This window comes from Nicotiana tabacum, chromosome 17, assembly GCF_000715075.1.
Source record: "Nicotiana tabacum cultivar K326 chromosome 17, ASM71507v2, whole genome shotgun sequence".
Taxonomy (NCBI): Eukaryota; Viridiplantae; Streptophyta; class Magnoliopsida; order Solanales; family Solanaceae; genus Nicotiana; species Nicotiana tabacum.
The window spans coordinates 150,876,346-150,889,471 of record NC_134096.1 but is presented as its reverse complement, the minus strand read 5'-3'; positions in this window follow the sequence as shown (position 1 = coordinate 150,889,471).

The following is a 13,126-nucleotide window of genomic DNA, read 5'->3' as shown; positions in this document are numbered from 1 at the left end:
AAATCTTATTCATAAGGGTGCAAAATGTGGCAGGTGCATTGGTTAAGCCGAAAGGCATCACCAACCACTCAAAGGCTCCATATCTCGTCACACATGTTGTCTTTGGCTCATCCCCCTCTGCAATGCGAACCTGGTAGTAGCCCTTGCGAAGATCCACCTTGGTAAAATACTTGGCTTGCCCAAGTCTATCAAATAAGTCGGAAATGAGCGGGATCGGGTACTTATTCTTCACTGTGACCTTATTAAGTGCTCGGTAGTCTATGCACAAGCGTAGTGATCCATCCTTCTTCTTCTGGAACAATACCGGTGCACCAAAAGGTGCATTTGATGGGCGAATGTGACCAGCATCTAGCAACTCTTTCAATTGTTTCCAAAGCTCCTCTAGCTCAGGCGGTGCCATACGATATGGGGCAAATGCGGGTGGCTTAGCCCCTGGTTCCAACTCAATCTTGTGATCCACCTCTCGCCTAGGCGGCAAGTGCTTAGGCAACTCCTCGGGCATGACATCTTTGTTTTCTTCAAGCAACTTCTCTATGCAAGGTGGTAGTGCCTCTTGAAAACTCTTGTCTTCCTCTAAACTTGCGATGGTTGCCACGAATGTCGGCTCCCCCTTCTTGATCCCCTTGACAACCTGCATAGCTGAGAGTTGTGCTTGGTTCTGTCTGTGTGGCATAGATACTGTAGGTACCATGCAAGCTTCTTCTCGCTCCATAACCAAGAGATATTGGAGGTAGGGATCGATCAAAGTATGACAATGCCTAAAGAACTCTTGTCCCAATATGATGTCAAAGATATCCATAGCGGTTATGGTAAAGTTTGTCATACCTTTCCAAGTTCCCAATTTGACACCAACTCCATTAGCTACCCCACGAGCATTTTGTACCTCGGCATTCACTGTCTTGACGCGGGAGTTGGTTGGAGCAAGCTTCAATTCTAGTCTTTTTGCGGCAGCTTCAGTCACGAAATTATGAGTTGCTCCAGTATCCACCATTGCACGAGCAGGCTTGTTGTTGATGGTGAGATTTACGTATTGGTTTCCATTCTCTGTAGGTTGGATAGATTGCTTTGTGACAGCACCGCATAATCCGATCATACCTAACTGTGCGGTTCCCGAACTCTCTCCTTGCGGCTGCTCCTTCTGTTCACGGACCATGGCGCTAAGGCTCTTTAGGTCGGGACAATTCCTGAAGCTGTGTGGCCCTCCGCATATGTAGCATCCCTTCTTCTCGGCATGTGCCTTCTTCTCGGCGTAGCCCTGACGACCACTCAGCTTTTTGGAATCTTGAGTCTTGTAGTATTGTTGTTGTATCTCCTTGCTTTTGCCACGGTCCCCCCACCTTTGACATTGTTAAACTTTGATTCTTTGACTTTCCCTTTGTTGTGTTTGTCATGCCTGAAATCCATCAATGATTCGGCCTCCACTATGGCTTGGTCTATATTTGCGACTTGCCGGCGTTGTAACTCCTGCTTAGCCCAATTTTGCAACCCGTCCATGAAGTGGAACAACAAGTCATCATTGGTCAGGTTAGGGATTTGAAGCATAAGGGTAGTGAACTCCTTGACATAGACATGTATGCTCCCTGTTTGCTTCAACTCCCTAAGTTTACGCCTTGCCTCGTACAAGACATTGTTTGGAAAGAACTGTCGCTTGAACTTGGCTTTGAACTGATCCCACGTGCTAATAGTACATATACCTTTATCCACGTCGGCCATCTTCCTTCTCCACCATAGCATGGCAGTCTCTGAGAGGTACAACACTGCCGTGTTGATCATGGCCTCGTCGTCCTTCACTTTGCCGTGCTTGAAGTAGTTCTCCAAGTGCCAAAGGAAGTTTTCCACTTCTTGCGCATCACGAACACCTTTGAACACCGGGGGTTTGGGAGCCTCGATCTTGGCCTCCCTCGTCACCACAACATTGCTGGCTGCCTCGGTCACGCCAGCACTAACATGCTCCTCGAGTGACTCTATCTTTGCCTTCATAGCATCGATAGTACTCAAAGCCTCCATGAGTATGTACTCTAAGGTAGTGATAGTTTGCCTTAGTTCCATCTCGGTCTGTGTACGTCCCTCTAAGTCATTTCGGATGCTCTCAATCTCTTCAAGAGTGTACCCCTCAAGAACGCTAAGGGTGCCTTCCACCTTCCTCAAGCGTTGGCCAAAGATCTCCATGGCGTCCATCCCCGCGTTCATCTTCATCACCCACTCTTTACCGAGCGAGACGTCCTCAGGCAGGACCTCTACTTCATCCTCGCTCGCCTCAGTGGCAGATGGTTCTTGGGATGTAAGCCCTTCGTTTGACACAACCTCGCGTGGCACCTCCTGGCCCTTGTTGGTGGCATTTCTCTTTTTGTTACGGCCGCTCTTGCCAGCAGCATCCTGGATGACGTTGGCTTGGGTGTTGGCAGCGTTAATTTCTCCGTCGTTCGCCATTCCCTTAGTCGCAACCTTTGCTCTGATACCACGTTGTCACGTCCTTAGTCGTTAACTAAGTACACGTGCGGCACTTGACAATTTTCTCACGTTCTTGGTATGTCAAGTCAGCCTTACTACACTCAAGATCGCTAAGAGAATGGTAGAAAGAACACAAGAGAATTGTTAAAGGAAGCTTTGTATTAGAGAAAACTTGAATTGTTTGCTTGATGAATTACAAATGAATGACCACCTTTATATACTAGTCTCCTAGGGGCTAGTGTGCAAATATTGTTACACAAGTCCTTAATATTTACAAGATAAGGGCTTTCTCTAGAATTCTCTACAAGCCTAGAAGATTCCAAGGACTTTCCTAGCAAATCCATAAACATCTAGGATCTTCCAAAGAAAATGTCCATACTTCTCTAGAATCTTCTCACAAATACAAGCATTCCTCCTATGTAAGCTTCCACATGGCATTAATGTATGCCAAATGGCGCTTATGTGGCATGATGACATGGTGAGTCATCACAGTCAGCTGAACTCTCAAATGCTAGTTTGCATAAATAACACCAAGAACCTTCACTTTGCATGAATTTCGCCTAAGACAAGAAGCTTCAGCTTCAAGCTGTGTAAGAAACTGGTATGCATTGGGGGTGTCAATTGTTCGGTTCGGCGGTTATTTTATAAAATTTGTATCATATCAATTTTTTGGTTATTCAATTATCTATAATCAAAATTAGACTTTTTGAAACTTGTTCCAATCATGTCGATTTCTTTTCGGTATCGATGCGGTTCGGTTAATTTTCAGTATTTTTTTAAATATCATGTAAAATTCACCAAGAGAGGTAGAATATAATAACATACATTATTTTATAGGACTTAGCAAAACTCTCTAGACATTTTTACTTTTTAAAGGGTGATGAATTAAAAAAAAATGTCTAGAGTATAGATCCATCAACTATTCTACAACAACGTAAAAGAACCAAGCAAAGGCAAAGAAAATATAAATCACACAAGTGGAAAGATATTACTCAAGTTGGGACTCAAGAATAAAGTCTATAAAAGATTAAATATTCATAAAGATAATTCTAAATTATATGAAAGGAAACATATTCAATACATTATAGTTTGCTACTCATAATCGCTAGAATACTTTGTGTCTTGCTAATGAAGATACTTAAAATAACTTAGTTTAAGTAGAAGCAGCATAATAGGTTTTAGGAAGGGATTTTTTCGTTCATATACAATATTTGAAACTTATTTACCAAAATTGTTCTAATTTTGTATATTACCCGTCCTAAATAAGGATTACTTATAAATTATATACATTCCACCTTAAAAGGTTCCCAATCCATTATTAGTGCCTTCAATCAAGGAATTTAGTTACACACTTTTTTTTTCTCTCCCCTCTCCCCTCTTCTCTCCAGAATATTAGGACCAAAGATACTCCCAACAGTCAACATTTTTCACAAAACAAATCAAGTAATTGCAGTAATTTCTTCCACCTTAGGACATTGTTCAGCTATTAAGAAAATACAGTCGGCAATCTAAGTCTTGAGATTCGGAAGTGGTACATTATTTTGGTGACAACAAGATATACAATCAACTAAAATGGATGATAGCCCAATACTCAAGGTTCTATTTATAGGACTTCATGTTAATGATACTTGCAATATGCCCACGCTACATATATAGAGATGGATGAAACTATGGAGCCAAAAATGGCTAAATGATGTAAGAGAATTTATAAGCCAACTTTACGAAGAATATCGTATATAACTAAAACACCAGTTCCATTTCTTAAACTACATACTACGAAGCTGATAGTCATGCTCTACAATGCATTGCAGTTGAAAACCAATTGCTAAATAATTCTATTCTACACTTACTAGGAGTACTTTTTACAATATCATTTCTGTTATTCATAACTTCTTTTTCTTTTATGCCATCATAATAATTATTGTGAACAAGACTACACTTAGAATACACTAGCAGGAATTCCAAAAGAGGAGGTACAATGGTAGTTCAATAGGAGTGGCATGTTGGATTACTTTAAGCTTGGCATTTTACAGAACACTTACACTACTAAATCACAACAATTATATTTTTCCAAGGAATCAACAATTATTCATCAGCACAATCTAAAAGAGAACTTCTACTGAATCTAAACTTCATTGCATATTTATATTCAAACTAAACACATAAAATCTCTATCTCTAAGAACAATATATGGTACATCAACATAAAATTAAAAATAAATTTTGTACAAATTTAATGCAAATTTGAATATCTACAACAACATACATAGTAAAAATAATTTCATACAACTAATTATATATTATATAACTTATTTATAACTTATCTAAAACTTTCATACATTATTTCTACCCAGTTAAATACAACTACAATATCATATAACTTAAATATAAATTTTATACAAATTTTGTACAATATGTCTTTTGTATATATTTTGTATCTGATTTGTATATATTTTATGTGTGCTTCTTCCTTTCTAAAATTTCAATCAAAACTTACTTTCTTAATACAATTTTGATACATATCAACAACTTTATGTAAAAAGATAGTATTGATAACTTAAATATAAATTTTATACAATGATTCATATATTATACAACTATTTTCAACTTTCATACAACATTCAAATAAAAAATATATATATATAACTACAACAGAATACAATTTACATATTATTATAATACAACGTTATTACAATTTCGTAAATATATTGTATGTCATGTGTTCTTCTTCTTCTTCTTCTTCTTCTTCGACTTTTAATCTGAAATTCAGCTAAAATCAAGTCTAATCTTCACTAAAACACCCTCAAAATTGAGATATAAACTCCAAATAATATTTTTAATTATTTGCAACAACACTCAATCCAAACAAATAATGATTTTTGAAAATTTAAATTCGATTTCAAAGCTTCAAAGTTTTTTAATGGCTGTTAATGGTGGAGAGTCAAACACCTTCAATATTTATAATCCTACAGAGAATTAGGAGAGATTAAAGTCTGTGCATATGTTATAACTATCACGCCCCAACCTCGGGGAGCGTGACCGGCGCTCAACCGAGTGAACCCGGTCGAGCAAGCCTAGTAAACCTTTCCTACCCGACTTATTCATAACCCAAAAATGGATCGCATCACCATTTGTAAAACCGGGGAGAGATCAGTTATATAAATATATAAACGTTGCTAGTTCATTTTCCTTATATACATTATGCCATAGTTGAGTTTCCAAAATACAACTCGGTCCAATGACCGCCCCAACATACATACATGACCCACAAAAAAATCTACGAAGCCTCTAAGGATATAAAAGAGCAACATGAAAATGCCGGCAACAAGGCCCCGGCTATACCTCAAAATGTGAAAACTTATACAAAAGAAGGACTACATGACCCCTGGGAGAAAGGGGGCGCACCAAGACTGCTGTGAGGAGAGAAAGAGAGCACCATTATCTGCGATCGGCACTATCTGCGATGAAACCACCTATATCCATTCAAAGATATAGCGCCCCCGGCAAAAGGGACGTTAGTACTGTCGAATAGTACTAGTATGTAATGCAAACACCAATCTTAGTAGAATGAATAGTGAAACAAAGAGAAGGCAGTCATAATAATCAATAAGTACTTCATAGAAATACAAAGAAAACACCGAGTAAGGATTACATAGTTTCCAATTCAATATTTCCATCTTCTTAGATTAATAATCTTTAGTGCCAAAGCCACAACTCACAATACCACCGTATTTTTACATGGAGTCCAGTCTCGGCCTGACCGGCTAAGCCATCTCAAGTGAGACATATCCATATCCACAATGTAAATCAATAATTCTAACATAAATGCCACCATGTGTACGGCATGGCGTCCGATCTCGGCCCGATCTGCTAAGCCATCTCACTTGAGACATAACCTCTTTCAAGTATTCACTCAATTCACATTTCTTTCCCATATTTCATTACATGGCACAAATAGCCTCATTTATTAAATAGTTCTTGGCACTTTGGCACATTTTACAATTCAAGTCTTTCCCTTTTTATTCGTTCAAGTAACATCATCATTCATGTCGATAGATACCATCACATAAGGCATTTCACACATAAGAGAAGGACCTTGGAAAATCATAGTCACGTTCTCAAATAGCATGATGACATGGTAAACATCTAAAACAATTAGGGAACATGAATCTTCCAACCCAACACACTAAGAAAAACAATTCTAGTATGATCAAGTCGGAACTTACACCAAATATTCGGACACTAGGAGTTCTATTCTAGGAAGAATAGAGTTAGCCATACATACCACAATTGCGCTTCTTTAGACTCTACAATTATCCGGAACCCTTAGCAACCTCAATCTATTTTAGCAATATACAAATTGAATCCAAAATTAGGAAAGCATTCATGGTTCTAGTTTCCTTTTCCACACTCTTTTTACCACACATGCATGCAAGATAAACAACCCTCATACCCATGGACCATCTTATTAGTTACTCATTTTCAGTATAAGTTTCAAAAATTTAGGGCTATGGTATAGATTCTTACCTCTAGGATGGAGGCCTAGATTGCTTTACTTGATAATCTTCAAAGTTTCAAGCAAGAATTGAAGAATAATTGATGGGAATTACTTTCTCACTCTAAGGCTCCCTCTCTCACTCTATAATATCAGAAAATGAGCTCAAAATAGACTAAAGGGGGTGTTTTAACGGAATGGGGGTCGGGTTTTAAATTAAGAAAATGGGTGCCCCGACACAGGTCTGCGGTCGCATATGCGACCGCATAACGGTTATGCGGTCCGCAAAGTGACCGCAGAAATGGCCCTCAGGGGCCTGAACTTACGGCTCAGTTATGCGACCAGTATGCGGTCTGCATACTCGTTGTGCGGTCGCATAATGCACCGCAGAACTCCCTCCACGAAAACCCAAGAGGAATTATGCGATCGATATGTGGTCCGCATAGTGGTTATGCGGTCGCATAATCGATCGCAAAGCTAACCTCAAACTGGCTAATGTACTGCTTCATTCTGTGGCCATTGTGCAGTCCGCAGAGTGATTATGCGGCCGCATAATGGGCCGCTGAAATGCGTTCTTCTGCGAAATATTTTGCTATTAGTCCGTAGGGTACTGTTCAATCCAAAAAGTCCGAACCGCGGCTCGCAAGCTCTCCGCAAAGAATTTCTACTATAATAACGCAGGAATCTAACTTGGCACCACGAAACCCCGAGTTTTTGATTAAAATATTTTACGGGTCCTTATATCCTCCCAACTAAAGCGAAGTAAATCTTCAGGATTTGCAATTTTAACCTCCTTGAGCATTCGTCTTTTCAAATCATAAACTGATATGCCTTATGAGTTTTCAGGCTTTGCAAGAGAGAGAGAGAGAGAGAGAGAGAGAGAGAGAGAGAGAAAGAGACATATGACCAACTAAAGCGAAGTGAATCTTCAGGCTTTGCAAGAGAGAGAGAGAGAGATAGAGAGAGAGAGAGAGAGAGAGAGAGAGAGAGAGAGAGAAAGACAGAGAGAGAGACAGAGAGAGAGTATGGGCAAGTATAAAGGGATAAGGAAATAAATGATATTTCTTATTCAATTCCTAATATAAAGAGATACTCATTTAAAACTTATTTGTATATAATTGGTAAATTTATATATGACCATGTAATTAAATTAAACCTTGAGTAGGGAGGGTAATAAGGTTTTAAATAGTGTATAGGAAGGTAAAAATCCCTTTTAGGAATTAGTATTTTGAGTTTAATTACTTGTTGGCTTGTAAGAGTTTTCATAATTACAAGGCCCAAAGAAAAATTTAATGCTTTATTATTTTTAAACTTACTGTATAAATATATTTTTCACATGTAAAATTTATTTGGTACGGTTCGGTATTTTTTTGGTTTATCTTTATAAAATAAAAAACCTACCCTAAATATTGGTGTGGTTATAGATTTATATAAAATCTACGGTTTCTTTAAAAGAAACCTAAAAATCGATTCGACGCAGGAATCTAACTTGGCACCACGAAACCCCGAGTTTTTGGTTAAAAGTTTTTTACGGGTCCTTCCATCCTCCCCCACTTAAGAACATTCGTCCTCGAATGAGGATCAAGGTTCACTTAACACAATTTCAGTCATGCCGCATACCATCAGCCCCAAATTTGCCTTACTTTCTAACTTTCTGAAAATTTTGCCAGAGTTTTCTTTGTATTTAGGCCTATCCACCTGCCAGAGAGCCCCCGAAACACAACTTAGCAACATAAATAGAATTAAATGACACAACAGAATGCAAACTAACACCAACCGAAGCCTCATGGGGGACATATAACTAGAAATGAGTGTCTTTATATTAGCCGAACAAGCGATACAAACTTTAGGGGAAACAATTTCATAAAACTATTACATGGCTATTCAAACAAATGATGGTACTTTTTTTTCATTTCATTCTCGGCTTCCCAAGTAGCTTATTCGACTTGCTGGTTTCGCCATAATACTTTTACGGATGCAATTTCTTTGTTCCTCAACTTTCGGACCTGTCTATCAAGAATAGCAACCAGAATCTCTTCATATGACAGTTCTTCACTAGTCTCGATGGTCTCAACCGGCACGATAGCGGACAAATCTCCAACTACCTTCTTCAACATGGACACATGGAATACCGGGTGTACTAATGACATCTCAGGTGGTAGTTCAAGCTTGTACGCCACCTGACCTATCCTTTGAATGATTCTATACGGCCCGACATACCTCAGACTTAATTTTCCTTTCTTCCCAAACCGCATGATCCCCTTCATGGGAGATACCTTCAAGAACACCCAATCATCTTCTTTGAACTCTAAGTCACTGCGATGAACATCCGAGTAGGATTTTTGACGACTCTGAGCAGTTTTCAACCGCTCTTTTATGATCTTAACCTTTTCTATAGCCTGATGCACAAGGTCTGGTCCTATTAGTTCAGCTTCTCCAACCTTGAACCACTTAGTCGGCGATCTACATCTTCTACCATACAAGGCCTCAAACTGTGCCATCTGAATACTGGCATAGAATCTGTTGTTATAAGCAAATTCTATGAGTGGCAAATGATCATCCCAGCTACCCTTGAAGTCAAGCACACACACACACGCAACATGTCCTCAAGTGTCTGAATAGTCCGCTCTGCTTGCCCGTTAGTCTGTGGATGGAAAGCCGTGCTAAGATTTACCTGCGTACCCAAACCTTGCTAAAATATCTTCCAGAAATTAGCTGTGAATTGGGCCCCTCGATCGGAAATGATGGAAACTAGAGTGCCATAAAGCCTGACTATTCACTTGATATACAACTGAGCATATTGTTCTGCAATGTCGGTGGATTTAACTGGTAAAAAGTGAGATGATTTTGTGAGTCGATCCACGATCACCCAAATTGAGTCAAACCTACGCGGCGTGCATGGTAACCCTACCACAAAGTCCATATTGATCATTTCCCATTTCCACATTGGAATTTCTATACTCTAAGCTAACCCACCGGGCCTTTGATGCTCGGCCTTCACTTGTTGACAGTTTGAACATTTTGCCACAAAGTCCGCCACACCCCTCTTCATGTCATTCCACCAGTAAACTTCCTTGAGATCATGATACATTTTTGTAGAACCTGGGTGCACGGAATATCTAGAAGTATGAGCTTCTGCCATGATTCTTTCCCGAAGACCATCTACGTTTGGAACACATAGTCGCCCTTGGTACCGTAATTTACCGTCATCCACGCTAAGAGAAAAGGCCGTAGTCTTGTGTTTATAAATCCCCTCCTTCAGCTGCACCAACACTGGATCATTGTATTGCTTCTCCTTGACCTCCGTCACAAGCGATGATTCCGCCCTATTCCGCACAATCACTCCCCCTTCATAAGAGTCCGCAAGACGAACTCCCAAACTGGCCAACTGGTGAACCTCCCAGGCCAAGGGCCTTTAACATGCCTCCAAGTAAGCCAAACTACCCATAGACTTCCGACTAAGAGCATCCTCCACCACATTAGCTTTCCCCGGATGATATAAAATGTCGATGTCATAATCTTTGAGCAACTCAAGCCACCTTCTCTGCCTTAAGTTCAATTCCTTCTGTTTGAAGATGTATTGAAGACTCTTGTGGTCCGTGAATACATCTATATGGACTCCATACAAATAATGATGCCAAATTTTTAATACAAAAACCACCGCCGCAAGCTCTAAGTCATGAGTTGGATAGTTCTTTTCATGATTCTTAAGTTGCCTTGAAGCATATGCTATAACCTTACCATGTTGCATTAATACACACCCAAGACCGATCCTTGAAGCATCACAATACACCACAAACCCCTCGGTACCCTCTGGCACGGTCAATACCGGCGCCGAAGTCAATCTGGATTTCAATTCCTGGAAGCTCCTTTCACAAGAATCGGACCACTGGAACTTAACCGCCTTCTGCGTCAATTTAGTCAATAGAGAGGCAAGAGTGGAGAACCCCTCCACAAACCTCCTATAATACCCGGCCAAACCCAAGAAACTGCGAATTTCTGTTGGAGTAGTAGGTCTAGGCCAATCTTTCACCACTGCAATCTTTTGAGGATCAACCTTAATTCCTTCTCTGGAGACGACATGACCCAGGAATGTAACAGATTCAAGCCAAAATTCACATTTCGGGAACTTTGCATACAATTTGTGTTGATGAAGAGTTTGCAGAACTGCCCTGAGGTGATCGGCGTGATCCTTTCGACTTTGTGAATACACAAGGATGTCGTCAATGAATACTATCACAAAGGAGTTGAGGAACGACTTGAAGACTCGATTCATAAGATCCATGAAAGCTGCCGGGGCATTTGTTAGCCCGAAAGACATTACCAAAAATTCAAAGTGCCCCTACCGAGTTCTGAAAGCTATTTTTGGAATATCCTGCTCCCTTACCTTCAATTGATTGTACCCGAACCGCAAATCAATTTTGGAGAAGAACTTAGCACCTTATAATTGATCATACAAATCATCCATTCTAGGTAATGGATATTTGTTTTTGATTGTGATTTTGTTGAGTTGCCGATAATCAATACACATCCGCAGCGATCCATCTTTCTTCCTGACAAAGAGAACCGGTGCGCTCCAAGGCGACACACTCGGTCGGATGAAACCTTTCTCTAGAAAATCCCTTAGTTGTTCCTTTAGCTCTTTTAATTCTACCGGCGCCATTCTATAAGGTGGAATGGATATAGGTTGCGTGCCCGGCATCACATCAATCCCAAAATCAATCTCCCTGTGTGGAGGAATTCCAGGGAGCTCATCCGAAAATACATCAAGGAATTCATTCACAATTGGTACAAATTCAAGGGTAGGCACCTCAGCAGTGGTGTCCGTAACTCGGATCAAATGGTAAATATACCCCTTCCTGATCATCTTTGTGGCCTTAAGGTAAGAAATAAACCTACCTTTTGGCATAACGTTATTCCCCTCCCACTCAACAGCTGGCTCGTTAGAAAACTCAAGCCTCATGATTCTGGCTCGGCAATTGAGTTTGGCAAAACATGAATAAAGCCAATCCATTCCCATTATTACGTCAAAACCAATCATCCTTAGTTCAATAAGATCGACCATGGTATCCCGACCACGCACCGTGACAACACAATCCCTATAAACCCGTGCGGCCATAATAGACTCGCCAACCGGAGTGGATACAGAGAATGGCTCATGAAGCTATTCCAGTTCTATCCTGAAGCTCGTAGCAACATAAGGAGTAACATAGGACAAAGAAGATGCGGGATCAATAAGGGCATGCACATCATGAGATTAAACAGTCAATATACCTGTGACGACATCGGGGGAAGCCTCCGTACTCTGTTGACCACTCATAGCATAGAATCGGCTTGGTCCTCCTGAACTATGTGCACCAACCCTAGCTGTACCATGCCCTGCGGGTGCTGAAGAGTCTCGAGCTGGAGGGTGTGCTGAATATGTGGCAGTTGTAGGACTGGATGACTGAGCTGTGCCCCTGCCTGCACCCTGACGGGATGCACGACACTCCCTCTGAATATGGCCTCTTATTCCGCATCCGTAACATACTGGCATGTACAGGTAGCAGACTCCCGAATGTATCCTCCCATACTTAGGGCATGGGGCCCTCTGCTGCTGCTGGAATCTCCCTCTTGATCGGCCCTGATGGTGGGACCCCTTGCTGCCCTGATCGGGCCTAAAGCGACTCCCCTGCTACTGACCGTGCCCTGATGGCAGGGCACTAGCTGAAGACTGAGCATAATACTGGGATGGCCCTGATGATCCTCCCCAAAAAGCCGATCTCCCACCTCCGAATGAGTCCCCAAGGTTGCCCGCTGATCGGGCCCTACTACTACTTTCTTGTTCCATCCTGAGCTTTAACATTCGAGCCTCCGTAGCTTGGGCAAATGCCACCATCCTTCCATAGTTCATGTCAAAATTTAGAGCAGCTGTGGCAGCCTCATTAATAACCAAAGGGCTAAGGCCCTGCACAAATCGACACACTCTTGCCTCCATAGTCGGCATCATATGAACAACATACTTCGACAGGCGCACGAACTCCATGTGATACTCCCACACATTCCTACTACCCTGTTTAAGGGTCTCAAACTCCACAGCACGGTTTGCCTTAGTCTCGGCAAGCAATAAATGGTCTATGAAGGCATCCGCGAACTCACTCCATCTCGCTGGAGGGCTCCCCTCCTCACGGGAATCTTCCCA